Source organism: Anopheles darlingi, chromosome 2, assembly GCF_943734745.1.
Source record: "Anopheles darlingi chromosome 2, idAnoDarlMG_H_01, whole genome shotgun sequence".
Taxonomy (NCBI): Eukaryota; Metazoa; Arthropoda; class Insecta; order Diptera; family Culicidae; genus Anopheles; species Anopheles darlingi.
Genome location: NC_064874.1, coordinates 58,025,797 through 58,044,173, shown reverse-complemented (window position 1 = coordinate 58,044,173; position 18,377 = coordinate 58,025,797). Strand labels below are relative to the sequence as shown.

The 18,377-nt window shown below is 45.1% G+C and overlaps 1 protein-coding gene and 1 non-coding gene across 6 annotated transcripts in view; one reads left to right on the top strand and one right to left on the bottom strand.

The window, feature by feature from the left end:
- Positions 1-18,377, bottom strand: part of LOC125949693 (dedicator of cytokinesis protein 11) — an 86,016-nt gene that overhangs the window by 36,035 nt on the left and 31,604 nt on the right. The window lies entirely within an intron of this gene.
- Trnak-cuu (transfer RNA lysine (anticodon CUU)) lies at positions 2,839-2,911 on the top strand. The gene has a single exon. It is a non-coding gene; the product is annotated as a tRNA-Lys (tRNA).

Here is an 18,377-nt window from a genome sequence, read left to right as displayed (position 1 = left end):
GATCTTCCTCCCTCCGGCTCCGGCTTCGGAGACGAGACCAACGCGGGCGCGGTCTCGAAACATTCTGAAGCGGGTGGAAGCGACGAAAAGAAAAATGGAAATACCGAATGCTCTGCAGATAAGCATAAGATAAGGGGATGGGGAAGAGAGAAAGAGATCGAACCACCGGAACGGTGTGACCCATGAGCCCCGTTTGTTAACGACACCGGAGGAGCGAGGAGCACGAGACCCTCAGCCAAGATCGATGAGGTGTTTTGCGTTTGACACGCGCTCGACCAACGTGCGCTCGGTTCTTTCTCTCTCTCTCTCTCTCTCTCTCTCTCTCTCTCTCTCTCTTTCATCTCAAGGCTCACGAACTTCCAGAGACAAAGTTTCTAGAGGAAGCTCACGACGATCGGTGAAGAAGAGGACACGGCATGGTTAGAAAAAGGGAGCAAAGCGTTCCAGCACTTCACAGTTCGCTCGTTACCATTTTTTTCCCCGGCCAACCAACCAGCCAGTCAGTCAGTTCTGATCACGATGGTCGGTGTATGACTCAGGACATTTGTACTCCCGACAAACCGACACCGTTTGACCGACCGACCGACCGTTTTGTGGTGATACAATCACGACGACCGTAGGCCGAAGATCAGAAGAAACGATTTCCTTCTCGTTCTCTTCGCTCGCCCGGCTATGACTTTTCGTTGTTAATCCTCCAAACGTCGCGCGCGCGCGCTCGCACTCGATCGCGTTATGAAGAATGACGAAGACGAAAGGCGAGATTCGTAAGCGGATCCCACAGCCCCTTCCGTGGCATTCAAAACAGATTTCTTCTCTCGTCAGAGTCCCCCTTCAAAGTTGTAGATTAATTAATTCCATTATCGTCAGTTAACGATCGCTCGGACTGGTGGTGGTGTATGAGTGGCGGGGTGAAGTGGAGTGAAGCTCCCCAAATGCCAGCACGACCAAGTCCCTACTTCTACCCCCAACCCCCCCCTCCCCCTCCCAAAAGGTGCAGGATGATGATCGGCATGGATCGGTGAGGTTTTGGAAATTTTGAAACGAAACTTTCCAACCGATCAGGTGTGTCAGATAGAGCTGGGAATGAGATCAGCATTCAGAACTCCAAAGCCAACAGTCAGTCCAGCCCCAGCCATAGGTCACACACAAAACCGATCACTCGCGAACCCCTTACACACGATCTTCACCGTCGTGTTCGCTGCTCCGCTTGCCACATCCCTGACCAGGCCTGACCGGGGCCAGGTTTTTGTGTGTGGTTTATTAATTTCGACATTATAAATCCAGCGCGAAGGTGAAGGAACAACATTCCTCACACAAACGCACACACACGCCGACACACCCTATGACATCATCTGCAGCCACCACCTTCCTCGCTTCTGGGATCCTGCGGTGGCCTAGTACTGAGAGATCTTCGTTTGGGCTTATTTATGTTTCGCGATTTCCATGTCCGTTCCAGCCGCTTTTGTGGCATATCTCACCACGGACCCAGTTTCGATTTGTGAGGGCCGGGAGTGGCCGGAAGATGGGTGGTTTTGGGAGATCGAAAGCGAATCGAATCGAATTGTCTTACCGGCGGCGACAGGGTAGCGTTGGCTTTATCGACGCATGATCCAGCACACAGCCCAACACCTCCTTCCTGTACGCATAAATAAACATTTATTTACACACACATACACTCAGGACAAATATTCATCAATCGCCCACGTGTCTGCCCGGGCGCCCAACTCCGAGAACTCACCGATCGCTACTATTCGACCAATTCGAAGCATCATCTTGGGTCATTGTATGGTACATGGTTCTGGGGTGCGCGCGTCCGGCCGCCTTGCTTCTGAATATCGGAGGAACACGCCTCTTTCTCTCTCGGATGAATAAATTAATTTCAAATTTTCTTCACCTCCTCTTCTTCCGCTGTCGCCGATGGTTGTTGTCGCACAAGGTCTGAAAAACCTTTTGCTTGTCGATAAGATATCGCCAGCTTTATTTGTCTAAGCCCCGCTCGCGCCTGATCGCCCTCGACTCGGAACGAGGTGTGAAGACCCATTAATACAGTTCTGCGCGCACCAGTGCCAAAACATAAACCAAGCCACCACCACCGGACTGCAAGGCTGCCCACCAATGCAATCCATGGGCTCCGTTTCGTGAGCGCAGTTTGCTAACATCTTACTTGGTGCTAGGGACCGGTGTGCTCGCTTCGTGTGTTACAAGGAATGGAGATAAATTAAATAATTTATCTTAATTTTTAGCCTTCTTCATTTGTTCTTTGCGAATCGAGGGCGACGTGTAGGAACATTATGTTTTCCTCAGGCATTGGGAAGAGGAATACGATTAAACATATGCGAGCGGTATTTGATGTTTCGAATAAAACTTGAAATAATTGTGCTTTCGTAAGAATAGCTGGTTTTCCTACGAACTGCAATTGTATGAATGGTGCATTGATGCATCGCGATCATTGAACGTGCATTGATGCATCGCGATTGTTTTATAAATATTTACACAAAAAAATCATTTTCATCAGCGATGCTGATCGCTTATATGACACATCTTTTTAATATTTATCAATGATAAAGTATAATATATTGTTGGTAGATATTTTATAACATCACTATGAAATAATTTAAAAATGTTGTTCAATTCATCAATTCTAAGACACTTTATCAATTTTCTACAACCGCAACCCGTTTTCCCGCATTTTAGCTCATGCAACACGTGATTTAAGTAGAGTTATCAAATCCAAGGATATTGCTAAATCAAGCCAGCGGCATAACGATGCAAAAGGAAATGAAAAGGTGGAAATGAAAGGCAGTGTTACATCAAAATCACAACACTCACCAAGCAACTGCCCGGCTAGCTCAGTCGGTAGAGCATGAGACTCTTAATCTCAGGGTCGTGGGTTCGAGCCCCACGTTGGGCGCGCAACAAAATTTTTGTTGTATCTGGTTTTCACGATATTAAGTGAGCCTATTTCAATAAAGGTAAGTTAAATCCAAAAATAGAAATCAAATATGAATATTGCAAATTATTATAACACTTTGTTGTGATGTTTCAATGCCATATGGATTATTATTTGAGTGTTGGTAACAATATTCTTAACTATGTAACTGTACTCTTAGCTGTGTAACTGTATAGCCGTGGCCACACGGGGCGAAAATTTGCGCGCAAATTTGCACATTAATGCCAAAATGTTTTCGCTTCGTGTGGCAGGGGTAAAAACCCGAAAATTTATGCCGAAATGTCAAACGTATTGTTTTCATCTGTGTTTTGGCCGCTGAAGTTGATTTCCGAATAAATTTTGCAGTTTTTAACGATATTGTTGCTGTTGCTGTTATATTTATATTAAAAATGCAAAAACAATACGAAAAGAACCTACATTTTCGTAAATAAAGCGTTCGATAGCGTCAAGGGTTCAGCGAAAAAGTCCGCGGACGTATAAAAGTTTGACAGCGTGTAAGGGTTAAGCGAAACCGTTTTGGCATTAATTTTTTCGTTTGCGCTAGAGTTTTCGCCCCGTGTGGCCACGGCTTATGGAAAAGGAATAACCCTCCAAACTGCAATCTCATACAATGGCAAGGACTCTGAAGGTCAACGGAATGTAATGAAGATACTCCTCCATTCTTTTTCATTTCTTTTTAAGTAACATGGATTTGAAAGGTGCGATTTGATGCGATTGAACGGTAATACAGTTTGAGAGCAAAATCAAGAAACGAATGGTTTTATCTAAAACTTTATTTATTCAAAAATGTCCTACATGAAAAAATTCAATAAATAATCTCACTGTGCATGTTACACTACACACATACCTACGGCTATAGAAAGTGTCCGTACTGTATTGCAAAAGGAAATTTAAATTATTTAATGCACTGACATTTAAATCGCTAGATTGTAATTTAAAGCAAGATTAATCGGAACAGATGACCAATGATCATCGCACAAAAAAATCCCGCGACCATACCAGGTGACGGCTGAGAGTTCCTTTTGTCCTTGATCTTTCATGCTAAATTTCATTGCCTTTTAATTGTCATTGATTTATGATTTCACGGCTCATAACTCATTTATTAAAGCGTAATGCAATGGATGCACCACCCCTTCCCCCACACCATTTGATTTCGGAGACCACTGAACGGTACGATCACAATGGTCATTTTATCATTTCACGGAATGTACCAATCTCGGACATCCCCGGCGAGCTGCGCAATGAGCAGAGGCCACGAATATGGGCGACAACAAGATGAAGGCATGAGCAAAAATCTCGTTTTATCGAACCGATCGAAAACAGCAAAACCGTGGCATGGCGGAGGTGTTAGGAAGAAATATTTGAACCGCAAAAACCCGGGGCCATTGGGGTTGGAGTGGTCCCGTGCCCACCCCGATGATGAGCAATCGCAACGGGACACCAACGATGAACGCGAACGGGAGAAAGGGATGGATATTAATGAGAAGAGATTATTCGTTTCCTTTCTTTCCCTTTGCGCGTTTGCGCGTTAATCCCAGTTTCCTCTGTCTCCCCAAAAGACCTCCGAAAACCCGCCAGCCGGCTCTGTCACAGCATCTCTCAATCATGGGCCTGGTCTGAGCTGCTGGCTGGTGTTGGCAGTCACGAATCGGAGGATGACCTTTCCCTGCGTCACCACACCACCAGAAGTAGCAGCAGCAGCAGCAGCAGCAGTGGTGGTCCTGCTCTTCCTTCCTCCGTTCGATCGCTGCGTATCCGTATAATATTCAATATTCATTGACTCGTTCCGGTCGCGGTCAGGGATAGGCGGGTATCAGACGCACTCTCGGACACGTCGCAGTCGTCGCTAAGAGCCTTCCATTATCGTCACACCGAACACAGACGGGAGGGCGGATGACTGAGGCAGTCGATTTTCTCCATGGCGTTCATTAATTTCCGATAGCCCGATCATTGCCTCCCTAATGGACAGTAATTAATTACGCGCGACGGGCGCGATACGAAACCCGTGGATTGGAGACGTGTATGTGTGTGTGTCCGTGGTCCGTAGATGATGAGGGATTCACGGGACAAACATTGGTTGACAGACAGACACACCGACACAAACACACAAAAACAAACTCCCGGGGAACTCCTGGCGATGATGATTGCTCGTCGTCGTCGTCGCCATCGCGCTCGTGGTGGTGCGCTTTACCTTATCGTAAATCCTTTATCTAATGTTGTGAGTCTTACTGACGCGGATTGTCACTCTCTGCGCGCGCGAGCACATTCCCCTGCGTCCATCGGTGGGTCCGTTTATGGAATGGGCCAAAGCATTTCTCATCCCCGGGGTCCAAAGCCATGGTGTGCCCGGTGAACGGCGGTGATCGCGTAATTCGTTTTCGTTTTCAATATTTATTCAGCTGTCACAGCGGAGTCATTAAGTTATTAATTTTGGAAACCCTTTTTAAGCGAACCTCCTCCACACTCCCATCAGTCATCTACCAGGTTAGTGGGAGTGGGCCTTTTATTTGTTTGTTTGTTTGTTTGCTGGTTTTTTTTTGTTTCATTGAAACCAACATGTTGCGATCTTTGGATGAAGCTTTAAGCTCGCCATCCACGATCATGGATTCCAAGCATGATTGCACGAGAGTGTTTCAGTTGCCAACAATCCACGGCAAGTGTTTAAAAAATATTCTATCTCTTCGCATTTGATATAATCATCAGAAAAAAAGCTCAAGAGCTACTGCTAATGTCTCAAACAGGATTTTAAAGCAATTTCTCGTAAGATAAACCTTCCGACCTTCCTCCTGCAGACCACCATCATCAAGGATACATGCGAGAGCTCTCAATCGACCTTCACGCACTGCACAAATGTATTTCACAGGAAACACTCGTTGCGTTGTGCCAAATTACAGTGCATCTCAGGCACTGACACACACACGCACGCACAAGAAACATGAAAGTCGGAGCCAATGATTCGGCCACGCGGAGATTCCTAATTTTGTTCGAAATCTTTCCGAAAAGCAAATTAAAAAATCACCCAACAACCCCCGTCACCGCTTGGGGTTCGTCCTGCCGCCATTATTGCCGCACCAAAAACACAAATTAGCGGGCTCACTCCGGGCCTGAACTGATGCGCTTCTGCTGCTCTACAATTTGTGGCTCAACGTCCCGCAGAATAATCGGTTTCGCCACCGTCGTCGTCGTCGGCGTCGTCGCCACCAACCAGCACACCCAGCGCCTTTTGTTGCAAAAGCTGCACACTCGGCTCGCTGCTTCACGAGTGTGCTACAACAAATTAGATATCCCTTTGGCCGGGGCTCATTTCCGAGGGTTAAAGGAAAGGTACAACGAGAGACAGAGAGAGTAAAAAACACAATCCAAACACCACACAACAGAATATCCTGCAACAAAACGAAACGGGAATCCAACTATGGAACGCTGTTTGGGAAGAAGGGAACACATAATGCCAAAAAGGAGACCGCGACGCGAAAAGTTGCCACTCGCCAACTGGCTCACGACCATCGGCTAGTGCACTGCTGCGTTCGCCTCCATAATTAAAACCATGATTTTAATACTCAATCGCAATAATTATAGCTAATAATCACACGAAATTAGGTCCTTCCTCCGCTTCACGTTTCCTTCTGCCTTGTCTTCGCTCGCTTTCAGGGTTTGCGAAAAAAAGGAAAAGAACCATAGGCCTCTCCCACCTCATCCTCTTCATTTCTCCTTTGTTTGTGTGTGGTTTAGGTGCCGAGAGGATAGTATAATTATTTCCTTCGAGCAGCATTGGGCTGTGTTCAACATGCAACACCAACCGGCCCCAGTAGTGGACCGATGGGTGTGAAAGGATGATGATCGTTCCTTCTGCTTCGACGTCCTTCAAGTCTGGCCTTTTAACAGCGTTGTGCTGGTTATAATGTTGCATATGGCCTAATTTTAACTCTATAATGAGACTCTGGGAATTTCAAAAGAATACCCCACAGTAATGCATATTCTGCAAGGGTTTCATTTCAGCGAGCTAGTTCTTTATTATCACTCAAACTAACCATGGTAGAATTCTCACGTTCATTAATTTGTTGGAAGTACTCTTATTTCAAGGATCGCCTTTGGGTAAGAACAATGGAGATATTGTTTACGATTTGTTAACCGTCGAAGTTCGAATATTGTTCTGACCGGATAATGCTGACGCAAGTGTTCTTATGTGCGATACAGGTTATTGAGATTTACTCCCAAAACAAATAATCCTATCGATTTCTAAGTCAACCTATGTTAAAATGCGAATGAAAGTCAACCTATGTTAAAATGTTAATGAAAGACTTAATACACGATACGCTTAACAATACTCAGGAGTTAAGGAGTTGGGAATAAATGCCAAAAAAAATCTGTCATTACTACCCGCATAGGGCCATGGCTTCTGACTGTTCAAGGTTGGATATCAAACTCTTCCAAGAAAATATTGACGCAGATAGCTCTTGCCAGATCCATTACCTTCCCAGTCCCGCTCGCGAAATTAAAAATGGATTAAATATGCCATGCACCTCCAACGTATCCACAGGTTTTCAAGTTTTATGATCAAAATATAAAATTGAAGCATATCTCTTCACCGCTCTCAAAAATTGATGCCGTCACTAGTAACCAATTAAACACGCGAGACAGACGACCGTCGGCTATACCTTGGGCAAAGAAGCGGCGTCGTTCCTCGACAACATAACCATCGGATCGCGGAAGCTATTAAAAAGTGTACTGCTAAAATCCATACAACCAAGCTGTGTCCATTCTGGTTGATCCTGATGCACCGAACGAACACTTGGTGGTCATTATCAACCGCACCCCGGTTAGCGCAGTCCTAAACACAACGTGGACAACGTTTTGTACGCTGGGTTTCGTTTTCGAGGTTCCTCTCGAACACATCCCCTCGGGGGCATGCATCCTCATGTTGGATGCCGTAGGTATTAATTAAAATAATTTTCCTTCCCGATATCATTAATTTCAGATTTTGCAAACCTTCTGCCGTCATTTTATATCGCCATCCTCTTGTTCTCTTCCATGCGCCACCAGATTGCAACCAATACGCCATCGTGGAGGGAAGGAGCACCAGCAAATTGGCCATGAGTCAGCTGCCAATTGTTGCAGCATAACTTTATCGCTCTTCACGCGGCATTACCCAGCCCCTCCGCGGAACCAAGCTAGGCGATGATGGCCGTTTGAGATGGAGTGTGATTATGTTGCTGCTCCTGCTGCTGCTGGCGCGATTTAGCGAGAACGTTTTTGTGGCGTCCTTCGGCAGCATTACATCAAGTGAAACTATCACGAAAATGAGACCAAAACACTCGAAAAAAAAAAAACACTCATCAACACAAACTCGAAGCGGCGATTTGGATTGCGATCGATGCAGTTTTCGAGTGGATACTGAAGGAGTTATTCCGATTTTCTTCGTCCATCGACTAATTACCGGGTGTTCGCTTGGTGCTGCCTGCTCTGTGCTTCTCTCACTTCATCGTCGATTTAGTTTTTTGTTGCTGTTGCTAAACCATGCTAGGTTCCCATCCATCCTATCGACAGTGATCGTGCGCCGGCTCGCTCCATACGCCCTGATCCTTGCACATTAATCACACGATATGGAGCTCATCACCATGCCCCTCAGGTTTTTCGCGCTTGTCGATCGCGATTCCTGTCCATTTTCCTTCGATTCCTCATTTCCGCAGGCTCCAAACCGACTTCTTCTTCTCCTTTTGCTCCTGCTCTTCATCCTCCTGCTAAATACTGAACGATGTTGCAGCAGCAGCAGCAGCGGGATAACAATTTGGCGATTAAAACAGTAAAAACACGCCAGAACACGCGGGCTTTAATCATTTTGCCGGAATTTTACTGGCCGGCGCGGCAAAACGATTACGATTCGATGAGGATTTCTAAGGCGGCCGGTTCCGATTGGCGTGGAATTGTTGCGTTTTAATCGTGAACCAAAAAATACGGCCAAAAGCGGAGAAAGAGAGACGAAGAGAGGCAGATCAGTAATGATGGGAATGGGTGTCGAACGTGGAACGAACCGACCACCGGAGCGTTTTGTTGCAAGGTAAGACTAAGGTTCTAACAGAATTGGTTTTAAACAAGGTCCTAGGCGTTCTATATTATTTTTTTCGTATAATTTTATCAAAAATTATCTGATTGGTGATTATTTTAAGAATAACATGTCAACTTGTTGGGCCAATCGAAGCAAAACTGGAAATGATATTGATTTTTGGAAAATCGCATTCATACGTGACTCAATCTTTCTTCTTTGAAGCGCTTTACAGCGTGAATTAACTTAAGCAACATTAGACACTTTGGCAGAACGACGGAAAAGCTCATAATACTCGGCAATATTCGTTAGAATCTTGTTGTTATAGGAACCAGATTTTAAGATCTGTAAGCTTTCATTTCCATTAAATGAAAATCAACCAATAGCTGTCACAGTATTGTAGTGCGCGCGCTGTGATGATGGTGGGCAGTGTAAACATCGTAAAGACATACACAACATAATTTTCACCTCTCACGCAATCCGATCTTTTCCACACTTCCGCACTTCTCGTTCTTCCGTTTCTCGAGCGCCTCAAATTGAGATTCTTCGCGCATTCACATATCCCCCCGAGCGTGACAACTGTTGTTCTTGCTCGTTGGTTCTCCGTTGCGTTCCGATGCTTTCCATGATGATGATGATGATGATGATGATGATGATGATGGTGATCATTTTGGGTAGTAATGATTACTGCTGGTCGCAGTCGTGAACGGTCATTTAACGGATCGGTAACTTTTGGGCATCCGATGACGGGCCCCCATTTCCTCCACAAGTGTACCCAACGTTGGTGACACATTGCGTTGCAAAGCAATTAACACTCTCTTTCGGAAGCAGCTGATGATGAGGTCGAGGGACGAGTAAATTAATAAAAACAACTACCTCAAGCTCCGGCAACCGATGGTTCCCGTGAGTAATTTATTTCAAATTATTTTTTCCAGAAACATTGTAATGGACGATGGAACTGGTGACCATCGTTTCCTCACACCTTACACACGGAGTGTACGAGGCCTGGAAGCATCATTGTTGCATGGTGGTCTTGCTGGTAGTGCTGTCGGCGCCAACAAATTACGCTAATGCGCCAACACGCCGGCTCATGATGATAAGAGAGAGAGAGAGACCCACAAGCCCGATCCCGACAATCAATGCTGGCTCATTAAATGCGAGATTCGAGAGGAAATTATGAGTGAAATTAAATTATCTTAAACCACTCTCCGAAACCGCGAAAGGACATTCGTGCTTATCGAGGGACGCCCGCGATACGCGATCTCATTCCAGGTCCAACAAATCGGACCGTTGGACAATGTGTGTATGCATTAAATAAAGATTAACAACATTGTTTCGGACGAGACGTGCCAATAATACAGCCACACCAAGCCGAGCGAATGCGATGAAATGAATGAACGCAGAACGGAGGGGTCGGCGATGGTGTTGATTTGTGGGCAGCAGAGTGGATTTACTTTGCTCCACCCAAACCGTTGTTGTATCACCTAAAGCTGCACCATCATTGCATCCTTTTGCTACGTGTGTGTGTGTGTCTGTATATGTTGGGAAGCTCAGACCCGCGACATGGTGTCTAGAGATCATGTAGGAGCTCCACAGAATACATTGAAACATTTCAAGTCCAGAAAGAAGCAAGAGGGTGTTTGCGTGACGAGCGTGGCGTGGAAAGAGATGTGTGGCACCGTCACCGTCTTTGGGCGGAACTGAAGGGTAAAACCGTTCACACTCTTGTCAGGTCCAGCAGGAACCCATAATGAGCGGCGATTGAATGGGAAAACGTACCGTTTGGGCGGCATTGGGAGGTTAACGATAAAGCAAGTACATCACCAGCAATAATGGAATATATATTTTTTTAATTTAAATCATTTTTAAATTTGATTTGATTTTACTGTCGTTGATTTACTATTTAAACTGTAATCAAGTATATTAAAGCTTATTGTCCAAAAAGTCGACCAATATTAAAATAAATCCCAGAGTGTTCATAAATTATACATCAGGAATGACTAGGTGTCGAAAAATACTTTTTGGGGGTACTAAAAAACCACCATGGAGTTATGCTAATCGTTGAATATGTAATGAATGAATATCAACGGAATATGTTATAGAATATTCGATGCCTCCTAATTGTTTCAACATGATAAACCAAACTTAATGATAAATGCACGATGGATCAGTTTTTAGAATATTTTACTGAAAGCGTTCTAATTAATGCAACGGCAGCAGCGGAACCACGACCAACGTTATTATTAAAATGAAAATAACAAATTTGTTTTGAAAAATATTAACATAAAAGCCGGTGGGCAAAACCAACCAACCCTGCCAGTCAGCTAGCTAGCTAGAGTCAGCTCTCTGCCAGCACCGCGTCGTGTCCTCGTTATGGAGCTTTAAGAAGCTTCGCGTCACTCCTAATTCGCCTTCGCGCGGTGTTATAAAGATGTTGCACCGTAATTTACGACAATGATAAGCAAAGCAAAGCCCAGAAAGCTGCAGGCTGCTGCTGCTGTTGCTGCTGTTGCTGCCATGCACAACACAAACGCTCGCGCGCGAAAACATGTTCTGGCGATGCGCCCGGGACATACACACACCCCGGGTACCATCATGCAGTACATGCTCGCGAACCAATGTGGAAGGAAGAAGCTGGCTCGCCGCTCGTTCTGGCTTTACGTTCCTGTTTGCGCGCCTGTTCCTGGCCAATTCGCTGCGGGTGCTGTAGTTTATGGTTGGCAGAGGATCGTCTTCTTCGCCGTGCACCATGTTTCTCGTATCATCCGTCCGCGTTCGTTTGTTGAGCCAAGTACCTTTCTGTGGCTTTAGTGTCCGCGACCAGCGAAAGCGTTAATTAGAATTGCCGCAGTACTTCCACCGACACCTTCGAGAGCGAGTCTCCGTCGGTTTAAATGTTTTTCTTCAAACCGTGAGCAGGAAACGCTATGTCGCTTTGCTAGTTATCGGGTAGTATGCAGCAAGGAACTGCGCTGCCGGATGATTGAAACCCCGCGACAGTGAATATTAATAATTCAATAAAACTGTGAAATTAGCTGTCGGCCAACCTAGAGCTCGGGTTCGTGACTAAGCGAGCCGCTAGACAGGCGCTAGACTAGAGACAAATCATACGCGGCAGCCATTCAGAGCAAAAATATTTGCATTTTCTCCCAAAGACCCAACAAGCTCTATCCTCCTGCGAGCCATTTCCTTCGGAAATGGGATTGATGTCAACGGAGGTTATAATGGGATCCCAACAGAAGGTGATGGTTGCCACTGAGTGAAGTTGAAGTTTAAACCTCGAGGAAGATTGTGCGACCCAACTGGAATTCTACTTTTAAACCCGTGGTGTATCATAAAAATAATTCCGCTCTATTTTGATTTTTAACGTTAGTGCCTAATGTTATTCACTTGAAGGGGTATTTGAATCCAGCAATCGACGTATAAACCTCTTCTTCATGCCAGTAGAGATTCAATTGAAATACTCGTGCAATGCGAGTATGGCCAACGAAAATAAAAAGTGTGGGCATAACAAATTACCTCAATTTTACGCTAATCGCGCGGACACGTTAGAGAAAATCGTAAAAATCAGTCGCAAAGCGGAGCGCAGATTGATTATTGTAAATTTGATTGACATGCAAATGAGTCACTGTGCCCCTTGGTTTCGAACATTGCCGAGTTTTGATGCAATACAGCGAAGAGACCAATTTTGCTCCTCGAGCCGCGAAGAACAACACCAATTGGAATCGTTTATAGCAGCTGAATGCTGCGAGTTTTCGACTAATTGCTGGGTCATCGGTGTGACCGTGTGGTTGGTGCCGACCACTCATGGGACGTTCGTTCTTCCTGTCGGTCGTTAACGAACGTGAGCCTAAGGTCAATCAATAAGATGTCTAGACTGACTGACGTCACGAAAGGGGAAAGTAGTCGCATTTGATCTTTAAGTAGAACAATTGACATTATCTCTGGGAGTTTAAGTGAAAGTGAAACATTATCTCTAATAGTTTGACCTTAAATACGCTTTTCTTGTTGTATAATGAAATTATTTTTTTTGCTCTGTCATAGTCTTAGATCATAATCATAAACATAAACCATGTTGTATGTTAGGATTGGTAAACGGTGGTTGGTTTGTATATCAAAATGCAGACAATTTATTGGAATAAGAATATTGAAAAAAAGGGGTTAGCGCCTTATACACCCCATCTTAGTTTAGACATTCGGCTAATCAAACTTAGTGACTATTTTAATCCAGATCGAATTTAGGTTCTCTAGCATTCAAAAAATCAATTTCACTATCCGATACAACTTCTCATTGACAATTGCCTAATACTTCAAGCATTGGGATTTAGAACCTTTTACAATGTAATTAATCCTATAGCAACGTCCAGACCTAAATAATCTTTCGATTATGGTAACAACTTCTTAAATCTAAATAAATCCCATTACAACATAATCCAATAAATGGAAGAATATATTTCAGGTCTTGGACTATCCAGCATGAATGCTCCGTACATCGTCAAAATTATTTCGTGCATCTTTGAAGCCATCTTTATGGCTATTAAAATTGCGATAGAAAAATTCTGCAGCGGATTCTCAGGTTGGTTGACAGGTTGGTTGGAGTACGAGGATTGGCACATACATTTCAAATTCAAACACTATTTAAAGTAACAAGACCTATCAAATCGATAACTAAGCTTTTATCTAAGATACACCAACTGATGTAAAACGATCAGTAATTGCGAATTATAAGGTATCTTCTAACTGTTAGATCATTGAATAGACAAATTTTCTAACTGTTGATATACACTTGCAAAATCATTGATCGAATGAATAGCATAAATAAATAATGAAGTATTTCTGATACCTCTCCTAAGCATAATCATTCTATCGATTTCCCCAAAATAAAAAACCCAGCATAGGATAATAACTTGTTTAGCTACGAAGCTGATCATCGAAACCGTGGAATCATTCCGTATTTGCTTTACGCACCGAACAGGCGGAAAACTTTGAGTTATCATCGTATCGACCACGTCCACCAAGTGATTAGCACACACTGTTGCGGGCCTAATTTCCGCGCGACGTAGCTTTTAGGACGATTAAGCAAACGAACACAGACGGACGCGCGTCCTTTTTCTTCAGCGGGCTTTTATTACCTTCCTGCTCGCGTCGTCGAAGTCCGACAGAGCTAACGATCACCGATCACCGCTCTTTCCGCCTTTCAACACCACACAAATGTGAGCCAAAAATCGTCCCCCGCGGGAGAATCCCTTCGCGGACATATGGTGTGGACAGGGAGGGAGGGAAACGCGGTACCCATTCATACCGGTCGCTTTAATAACAGTAATTTCACTTCATTGAGGTACGACGACGCGCGGCACATCCGGTAGGTCCGGCATGGCGTTTTTGGAGGGGAGGTCAGTAGTTTTTGCTTTGTCGATTAAATCATTCTCCGATGCCCGAAGAACCGTCATTCCGGAACCTGCGGAATAGGAAGGATGTGGTGGGGGTAATCAGAAGTCCACTCACAAACACCTTATGGTGGCCCCCGCGGTGACGGAATTGCTGTTGTTGTTGGTGGTGCTTTGGCTTTTCTAAAACCCTTTTTCCAACAGTTGAGCCATTCACAGAAGCCCTCAATAGTTCTGGAAATGAGGAATCTGGAACCGTGTGTATTTTTTGTTGGCAATCCGAACCCTAGGAGTTACCCCGTTGCTACTGCCAAAGCACTACACTTCACACCCTGCGCCACTCTGTGCAGCAACAGCAGCAGCAGCAGGCAGAACGATGTTTAATTGCGATTTAATTACGGAGCCCCACGGTTGATGAAAGAATGGACCATTCTCCGCGGGTGGGAGGGTTTGAGAGGAAGCAAAGAAGCAAATCTCTTCATTTCATTATTAACATTCATTTTCAACGAATTTCTCGATTTGGCTGCTGACTTGCTGGTAGGCCAAGGCAGTAGCTTCTCATCTCTCTCGAGCATTGTTGAAGAGGGGAAGAAAGGAAATGATGCTGACCGATCCGAGCCGAGAGTGTTGCCCGCGCGTTCAGCAGCTCTACAGACAGACAGACAGACAGTGTGTGTGTGTGATGCTGCTGCTGCTAGCAGATTCGAACAATTATCATCCTCACGGGATTTAATTTCTTGACCAATGAATGGAAGGCACGGTACACAAGAGATTAAATAAGGCTGCTGGAGTGATCTCCACGCCAAGCAGCCCTCGGGATCCCGGGACTGCCAACAATACAACCGGAGACGACTTGGGTGCGCGGATGCACAAGAGACCCGGGGGAAACAGACGACCGAGCGGGGCTTTCTTCTCCACCGGGCGAGTCTGCCCAGTTCCCGGGGCATCGCACAATTTGAACGATCGCAAAACGACGAACCCATTTCAGTCGAGATCGAGCCACGGGGTCCGAGTGGTGTGAGGTGGTGGATGGAGAGGCGACCGCAGGCCGCTTTTTTTGGTTAAATTTTAATGTAATTACGTTTCTAATTTGTGGAAATAATTTGAACAAATTATGATTAAATTTCCTGTCGCTGCCCCGTTGCCGGCGAAAGGTGGAAGGCGTTCGGGAACAGGGGGGGGATTCTGGCGGTCGGTTTATTCGCGGTTGGTACGAGCCCCCGTACGAACTGGACCCCGGGGCGGAAGGTGGAAGATTTGATCGATTATTTCCAATCAAGATCGTGCATTTATGGTCATTTGCGGCGAGGTGAAGTTTGCGGCTTTCCCGAGTACCACGGAACTAGGGAGTGCCTAGGGTGGGAGCTCAATACCCTGGCCAGGGGAAACATTGTTCGGTGGTACAATTAGCGTACTTTACGCCAATGCGCGGAACCATTTTTTGGAGTTTTCGCATTTACTAAAGATGATAATTAGAGCACTGGATTTCAGTTAGTTCAGACGTATTTGAATGGGTCTGCACGCCGCCTTTCTCGATTTGATGCGAAACAATCACCAAATGTTAAAGAATAAATCACAAACTACATGATCCTGACTGGCCTCAAGCCCTGGCTAATCAAATTTGGGAATCAAATCCAAAATCTTTACATGTTCCTTCTGCAAAATTACTACGCGCTCCAAATACAGTGACGAGAAATCATTTCAGCACACTCTAGATTTTGATCATTTTTTGGTTAAAATCAATCAACTAAGAAAGATTTCAACAATAAAGAATAATTAACATTTGAAAATATAGACTTGATTTAATTTAACATTACGTTTCCTCCTTCAATCATGACAGAAGTATGCATAACGAACAGAACTGTTGAAATAGAACTTCTTTCAATAGGAATAAATCACATACTAAATACCTAATCAATTTAAATTAAATTTGACCCAATGGATAGGATATAGTTTATCAGTACAATATTTCTTTTTCGCAATTACGCTTAGTCGGAAGTCCACATTCCATCTTAATTGCCGATGCATTGCATTCAGCATCCAGTTCAACCTAGCTGCAGATTGCAGATGCTGTCGCGTTTCTTCATTTTAATTTTGCCCTTAACTTTCATACTAATGCCACACTTTTCTACGAAACTTTCCACTGCAAGTGGGTCACAGTTTTGGATCTGATTACTGCCTCAATTTAACAAACCAACATTGGTCTTCATCTGCTCAAACATCATGCTTTCGGTATTTTACTACCAAAAGATAATCAAATCAAAATCAGTATCTGCGCGTTCTGACACACCCAAAAGATAACAATGACAGTTTTACTTGCTTTCAGTGAATGGACACCACTTTAAAAAATCCAGAAAGTAGGTCCAGGTATAAACTGGCTTACGTTTAAACGCATTCCGATCACTGTACACCTTTCCTTCACTGTCCTGAATGACCGTGCGTGTGTGTGTGCCGCGCACGTTTGGAGCTGCTGCCACGGACCACCACAAATTTTGAATTAATTAGTATAATAGCTTCATAAATTTGTCTAAATGGTGATCTTAACGCGGTCCGGAGGAAAAACACCAATTTCAATAAAGAACGGAATTATACAAACGAAAAAATTCCGCGACGCGTCGCCGCGATAGGCGCAACCCCGCAATGTTCTTCTCTCCTTCTCCTTCGATCGATACCCACCGGCGGTTTACCGAACGGCCACACCAGGACGTCCACTTACGACTCACATCATCATCATCATCATCATCATCATCATCATCATCATCACCATCATCATTGCCATCGCTATCGACGTTCTTCCTCGTCGTCCTCCTCAATCGCCGTCGTCGCCATCGTATGTGTGTGTGTGTGCGGAAGAGATCGGCTCATCAGGCGTTTTTGGGCGAAACATTCCCCGGGCATCCGCAATCTGGATGCATAAGGTCGGACGCTTTCGGTCCATCTCGGGGTGTAAAACCGTGGCAACATAAATTTCCGATACTAATTGGAGACACACTATCCACACACCATATACCGTCAGCAGCAGCAGCAGCAGCAGCGTCAGTAGAAGAAGAGGCAGTAAAGGTAGCGCGCTACAGGGAGATATCACACGACTCACGTCGCGTAGTTCGGATCAGTTTTCCGGCTTCAATTCGAACGTTCACCACGAAACACTCTCTTTTCAATCACAACTCACGCCTCAGATTGTGATTGGCTCAGAAGTCGGTCTCTATGGTTTCTGCTTAGCGTATCCCAATGTGCTCTATTATTTATGATCTCCAGAGACTAGTTATAAACGGTTTGGGTGGTTTCGGAATAAATTAAAACTGATCAGACCTACGCACAACATCGGCGGGGGTGCGTAACCGTCACCTCTTAAGCGCCCAATAAAGAAATGCATTTTATCAGCCGCCCGCATACCCCACATACCCATACCCACCCCATCATAACGAGGAACACTGTAGAACAACAACGCTGTTTCCCCTTCTCCACAGCGCTTCAGCTTCACAGAACGGACGGAGATTCATCGGAGCGTGCTACCCCTGCGCGATCGCGGCCATTCCGATCACCGCCGCGAGGGATCGGCCGTAAAAGTGGAAATAAAGTTGACAAATAAAACCAACTTTGAACACGCGCTCGAACCGATTTCGGAGGTCGGTTGGAGGAGAGAGAGAGAGACAGAGACGAGGACCGGTGGTATCCGTCGGCTTGTTTGCCGACCTGAAGATCTCTATTCCCGGCTGCTGGATTGGTGTACGATCTCGTACGGCACCACAACACGATCCTGGGGTTGTTCAGGTGTGACGAGCAACAAGCAAAGACACATCATTCCACACACAGACGCGCGTTCGCGGCCACGATAACGCGGAAAGGAACGAGCGCGGCGTTAGATCGGATATTAATAAATTAGCCATTCACCAGATGAATCGGAAGGTGAAGGACCGTGAAAGCTCCGGGGCGCGGTTTTGGAGGAGGGTTAGAGGTGGACCGTAAATTTGTCACGAAATCGATTTTTGTCATTTAC